Source organism: Leptonychotes weddellii, chromosome 1 (assembly GCF_054177405.1).
Source record: "Leptonychotes weddellii isolate Sample4059 chromosome 1, ASM5417740v2, whole genome shotgun sequence".
NCBI lineage: Eukaryota > Metazoa > Chordata > Mammalia > Carnivora > Phocidae > Leptonychotes > Leptonychotes weddellii.
The window spans coordinates 127,758,763-127,765,587 of NC_138369.1; the positions used below are offsets into that span (position 1 = coordinate 127,758,763).

The window sequence follows — 6,825 nt, forward strand, 5'->3', positions numbered from 1 at the left end:
TATGGATCTCTGCTCTTTCTCCCCCTTGAGTTGGCCTAGCTTTGGTTTGTCAGGCCCCAGGAAAAGGCAGGAGAGTGAAGTGAGGGTTTGTTATCATCTGAACATTTGTGCCCCCCCCATTCATATGTTGAAATCCTAACCCCCAAAGGGTAGGTATTGGTAGGTGGAGCTTCGACAGGTGATTCGATCCCTGAGGGTAGAGTCTTCATGTGTGGGATTAGTGCTCTTAGAAGAGAGATCCCACCTGAGCTCCCTTGCCCCTTCCACCATGTGTGGATCGCCAGACCATGCTAGCACCATGATCTGGGACTTTCAGCCTCTGGAATGTGAGCAATAAATTTCTGCTGTTTGTAAGTCAGCCGGGCTGTGGTACTTTGATAGAGCAGCCTGAATAGAGTAAGGGTTAGAGGGATATAAAACCCATTCTGCCCTGCATATATATTTAATTATTTGACCAGAACACTAAATTTCATTTTCCCGTGACATCTATTTCATTGTATTGGCAACTGTTATCTCTTCATAAATGGGGTTCATAACTAGTGGGTCCAGCTTACAGGATTCTGGGGAAAAGAGCTTCCAGAACAGTGATACAGGGTACTTCCCACAAAATTGAACAGGTTGAAGCTGTCTGTGAGCATCGACCCTCATTATGACAGCCTCATCTTCTGGGATAGTTAGTAGGTGATACCGGGACATTCATAACAGAGATTATAACAACAATAAAATAATAGCTCTTATAATCAAACTACAGTGGAAGTGCTGAGCTCTATGTCTGATAATGAGGGCTCAAACATAAACAAGACTTGATCTCTGTCCTCAAGGGCTCTGAGTCTGGTCATTGACTCAAAGGTTTGAAATGACCCTTCAAATCAACTCTTCTCTCCCTCCCAGCCCAATCGGACAGCCGTCAGCGTGCCTCAGCTGGACACTGGTAAGACTGAGGGTCATGCACCCTCCCCTTTTAGTCCTTCATGATGTTCTATTCTCAGATTTTATGCACATGGTGCATGTCTGCCTTTTTATATTTCCATCCACACCAATTTTTGTTTTTTTGCTTCTTAGCTAAATTCCCAAAGATGAGAAGGAAGGGTGTTTATTCATGTAAATCACTTTGTGCAAGGATCTGCTCAGCTGAACACCTGGATCATATTTTGATAATGATGATGTTGATGTTGACAAAGCTTGATAATTCAATAACTATGTAATGTGTCCTATTTTTCAAAGAAAGCTTGGCTAGAGCTGAACTAAAACCACAGACAATTCAGAAGAGGGTTCTTTTTAAGAAAACGGTGAAAGAAAAGAATTTGCAAGCCCGCCAGGTGAGAGAACAGCTCTCCTCCCGGCAGTTTTGTCTGCCTTTGGCACTGTCCACGTCTGCCCCAGAATGGCATATCGCCCCTGTGGTCCTCACCCCACCTGCTTCTTTCTGTCACGGCACAGGGCCCCTTAGTCCCTAAGTGCGAGCCTTCCCGCCTCCGGGCAGGCCTGGGCTTCCTCCGTGAGTCACGCTCACAGCAGTGGTGACCCATGCAGCTGCTCAGGGTGTCTCAGTCAGTGCAGCCTTCATCATTCGCCTCGGGGTTCATCCAGAAATTTCAGGAAGAACCTGCAAGATACCATCCTAGGCCTACTCCAGAGCTGTCCTTCAAAAACAATAGCACCATTGGGGATGAGTGTTACTTCCAAAGTTAAAGGTAAAGCCAGACAAATACAGTCTGAGATATTCTGTTGGTCCAGCTGGATGCTTTGATATCCGCCTGTCAGGGGCAGCAGTGACACCCCGAAAGCTTCTTGTGGAGGTTTCCTTAACTCCTTGTGTCCAGGGCTGACACTCAGCTGGTGTGCGGGGTAGACTGTTCTTTCCCTCTAGCTTCCACGTGCCCTCTCATCTTCGGAAGCTCCCAGGGAAGCAGCTAGAATGGCTCCCGCTTGGACTGAACGGGCAGCAGCCACAGTGTACATTTAGAGGTGGAAGTCTCTAGATCCATTTTTCATCACAGAACTCGCAGTAACTCCACAACTACCCCTTAAGTTTGCCTGGTCACGTCCCCATCTCTGGCCTGATCCTCCAGTGGAACAATGCAGTGCAAAGTGCACTGTCAGCCCCTGCGTTTCTGGGTACCTGAAAGGTCTGTCCCTCCTCGGCCAGGGAATTGGCTCATGGGAGCTGGGACTGGTTAATGCAATATCTGGCACTTCCTCTGCAGATGATGCAAATGTAAGGCAAGGACCTTGAAAACCAAATTCTAGAAGATAGCAAGAAGACACAAGTGTAAGAAAAAAGAAAAGACAAGTGACCGAGACTGATGCATTAGTATAGAACTGGTAAGAAGACATTGGTTTCCCGAAGGAGATGGTTATTCCAGTGGTTCTCACCCCAAGCTGAAGACCCTCTGTTGGATTGGGAAGACATCTACCACTTCTCCAACCTGGTGAGTACAGACAAGTCTACTGTGATAAGAGCATCATAGAGTAGTGGTTTATTTTATTATTATTGTTGTTGTTATTATTATTATTTTTGGAGAGAGGGTGCATGCATGTGAGCATGGCGGGAGAGGGGCAGAGAGAGAGAGGGAGAGAGAGAATCTTAAGCAGACTCCAGCACAGAGCCCAATGCTGGGCTCAATCCCAAGCCCCTGAGATCATGACCTGAGCCGAAATCTAGAGTTGGATGCCCAGCTGGCTGAGCCACCCAGGCATCCCCCAGAGTAGTGTTTGAATTGAGAGGATCACAGAGTATCGGGGCCAGAACTCCTTCATTTACAGATGAGGAAACTGAGTCACAAGCACAGTTATTGGTTCACATTTCTGCTTCCACAATTAGATTATGAGGTTCTCTAGGGTCAGGACTATGTTTTTGAAGCCTCAAAGCCTAGCAGAGCATTTGGTCATTAGAAAATGCTCAATAAAAGTTTGTGACAAGGAGAAAGTAAGGGAAGATGGGTGGAGGGAAAGAAGACTTGCCCAAGGTCACACAGGTACCTGGGCCTCCCTGTAGGCCTCTCTCTTGAGGCATGCTGGCCACTAGGAGAGCTGCTCGTCCCCCTCTCAGCACTGCCCACTCTAATCAGTGCCCTCAGCAGGTAAGGCTGGCTCTCTATCACCCACAAGAGTCACTGATACCAGACCCCAAGGCATCTGCTATTCCACAGCAGGGCCCAGGCGGAGGCCCCCAGTCTATGATGTGAACAACGTCAGAAGACCAAGCCTGCTTTCTACCAACTCCCTTGCTAGGATGAGGCCTGAAGCATCAAATTAGGCTGGTGTCTGTGGCAATGCAGGACCCAGGGCTGGAGCCTGAGAGCCAAGAATGAGGGTCCCAGAGTACCTCTGGGGCACAGGCAGGATGGAGCCTAACAAGGCATCCGTGCAAAGGGATGGAATTCTGGAATTCCAGAATTCTGGAAAATCCAATGAGGCAGGACATCAGAAACAGAAGTCCAGAGAGCAGAAGGGACCTGCTGAAGCTCACCCACTGTCAGGGGGCAGAGACGAATTAGAGGCAGGGTTGGGCTCTTCAGAGGATGAAGAGGTAGGCTCAGAACAGAGAGGAAGAGAGGCAGCCGGAACAACAGAGCAAGTCCCTGAGGAAACGGAGTAGAGCAGCAGATCCTATTAATAGGGCAGCAACAGCTTCACCCCAGGCTGGGCAAGGGGAGTGGGAGCAGGGAGTGGGAAGATACTAAGAGAGGGAGCTGAGCCAGTCTGGATCAGACTTGCCCCACTTTCTGCCAGCCCTGGGAAGCTACCTCACCTCCGCCCCTTGCACTGCCCCCACTTTGGGGTGGGGAGGGCCCAGAGTTGGGAGTGACCCTCTTCTAGGCAGCCCTCAACCTCAGGACCGTGTTAGGGGTGTTATCTTCTGCAGATGAGCCCAAGCATTGCACGTTGGGATGAGCGTCTTGGGTAAGGTCACTGTAGCAAGAATATAGAAGAGCTTCTCGTGGGCCCAGGGGCAGGAAGGGTGTCCAGGCAGCTTTGGAATCGGGTGAAGGCCAGTGTTTTTCAAGCATTTTTTTTTGGCAGTAGAATCCTTCACCCAAAGAAATGTTACTCAGAATGTGTCAACCTGCTCAAAGCGGAACTGCTCGGTCCTCTCAACTTTCCTCTTACCCCAGGGTTAGTCCCCAGAAAATGAATGGAGCTTTACAGCTGGACCAGTTCAACTTCCTTAGCAGACCAGCAGGGAGCCTGAGGCGTAGAGAGCAAAGGGAACATGATCATTTGCTCTCACGAGCAGAGACACCTAAGAATTGAGGTCTGTCTCCTCTCCCCAGCTGAGGGCTTCTGCCGGTAGAACCAACGTCCTCCAGGGTGGGGCCAGACTGGAGAGACCTTCAGGCTAAGGCATGTGGGTTCCACAAGATGGGGAGCCATAGAATGTGTTTGGGCAAAGGCCTCCCTTCTGGCATTCTTGTTTGACAGCCCAGCTGGGACCGTGATCTCCGGGTGTCTCAATCCGGCATATTTGAGAAATAGCTCCAACAATGCCAGGTCAAAGAGACTGTGGGGATGGTGGCTTGGGCTCAAGAAGGACAGATGTCATTGGTTAAGTTTTGGTAAATAGACAAATTGTCAGTGAATAAGTTCAATGGAAGAATCAGTGCTTCCTTAAGCTGCAGGAGAAATCATGCCCATTTATTCATTGACCCAATGATACGGCTTTAATTAGGAACTCAACAATGATTTTTAAAGCCCCGTCTTGAGCTCGCAAGTATTGCAAAGACTTAATAAGTATATTTGGAAGCCAGACAAGACTTTCTGCTTCTGTCTTCCCTGCGGGTTTGTCTTGGTTATGTCTCCTTGTAGTGGGCCTCCCCTGGTTTTTAGGACAAGTCTTAGTGTTGGTTACCTTGTGGCTTGGAAGGCTAGCTGGGACCTGGAGTGAGGTGAAACATCTAAAGCGGGAAGCACATGCATTTCTTCTTCTCTTTTTTAGTTTTTGCTTTTTTTTTTTTTTAATATGATCAAGTTGAGAAATGCTTGACAGAGAATATCAGCCACTTCCTGAGGTCTCAGCATCAGACCACCCCTCCACAGTCATCCAGGAGAATGGCTCTCTCAAGCCCCGACCTCTGCCCCCCACCCAGCACCACCTGGTACATTATACATGTGGAGTGCCTTAGTTTGTAAAGAGCTTTCAAGTGTATTCTCTCATTTGAGCCTCACAAAAGGGCCTGAGGCAGACCCGGCAGGTGTTGTCTTGATTTTAGAGATGGTAAAAGCCAAGGTTAGAGAGGCAAGGGCACTTGCTCAAGATGGTGTCCCTAGTTAGCATTTATTCAACAAAATTTCATTGTTTTATTTGTACTTACTTATGAATGATATTTGTTATTCCAGCACAGAACCAGATCTGCTGACTTGCTTCTCCCGACTCTTTTAGCCACACCAGGCTCTTTCTCCTAAGGATATAAATAAAAATGGATTTTCCACTGGAAACAGGTCAAATGACTTAATACAGCCATAGACAATTCAGAGGGACCTGGTAAATCCTAAATGAGTCATGCTTCATTTGAATAACAAACCAGAGGGACGCTCAATCCTGCAGCAGAAAGAAATAGAATTGTACAGTTGGAGGGAACTTGATAATGGAGAGCAGTGACTTTTAAACATTTTTAAAGCCCAAAAACCATTCTTAAAATAAAATCTTACCATGCAGCTCAACGTGGAAGCCTAGCAATGCAGCATCTTTATAGAACGTGAGGCCTCACTTAATATCTTTAGAAAATCCTCTTGTTTATAGATGAGAAAACAGGCCCAGAGATCCAGGGAGAGGTCCCTTGGGGAATCGGGGCCTGGCGAGGGCTGGAACCCCACTGAAGGGTCCCCATGAAAAATGAGCTGCTTGTCTCAACTTGCTTTTTCGTCATGTCCCCCACTGTTCCCCACATTACTAACACATCCAGTCCTTTCTAGTCTCCTTTGCTCAAGCTCTTCCTTCTTTTCAGAATGCATTTCCACTGTGAAACTTGCACTTTGCTCCCTCCAGACCAATGTCAAAGGGACTTCCCCTCCCCTATGAAGTTTCCTTAAGGATAAAAGCGAGAGAGACTCAGTCTCACTTCTGAACCCCCTGGAACTTTGGTGACAATCTTAGGATGTTCTGCTTGTCCTAGAGCCATTTGGGACTTAATCCCACTCCTGAGCTATCATCCTGCTTGAGGACAAGGGCCTCTTTCCACAACCTAACAGTGTCTTCCAGCTCTAAAATACTATGAAGCTGTGATCTCAAAAGATGTTACTCTAAAACAGAGTTGTTGTTGCTGTTTTTTAAAATGGAATCGATGTGCAGAATCGGTCTCATTTCTGAATATCCAAGTCCTGGCTAGTTAGATTCTATTAAAGCTAAACAACGTTCCTCCCATCTTGTCTTCTTCCTCATTCTTCAGACTTTATCACACAGCTCTGCACAAACACTGTCTGACTGACCTTGACCAGGGCCCATGAAACCAACACTGGCTGCCTTCGGGGACACTGGCCAAGGAGTCTGACCAGCCTGGGCCCCCATCCTGGCCCTGCCACCCCGGGCAAACCACGTCCTCCCTCGGAGCTTCTGCCCCTTCCGTAATGATGTGTGCACACTCCTGTGAGAAGCTAAAGACAGGTTATAGGGAGAGGCCTTTATAAACTGCAGGCTGCCTTGATGGCTCACTTGATGAAATCAGTGAGAAAAAATTTAAATTTGATTTCTAAAATTTTCTTTTTTTTTTTCCCTTTGATTTCTAAGATTTTCAAAAGTGGTATAATACCCAACAACGGGTTTATGTCAGTGTTCTCTTTCTAGTGTGTTGCTTTGGCATGATAGATTTGCACACTTCCTTTCGC

The 6,825-nt window shown here is 47.5% G+C and overlaps 1 long non-coding RNA gene across 1 annotated transcript; it reads left to right on the forward strand.

Annotated features, from left to right (window-relative positions):
* Positions 1-226: 226 nt before the first annotated feature.
* On the forward strand, positions 227-2,429 carry LOC115941714 (uncharacterized). Its single transcript, XR_004076446.2, has 3 exons — positions 227-931; positions 1,225-1,319; positions 2,208-2,429. It is a non-coding gene; the product is annotated as an uncharacterized LOC115941714 (long non-coding RNA).
* Positions 2,430-6,825: the final 4,396 nt, after the last annotated feature.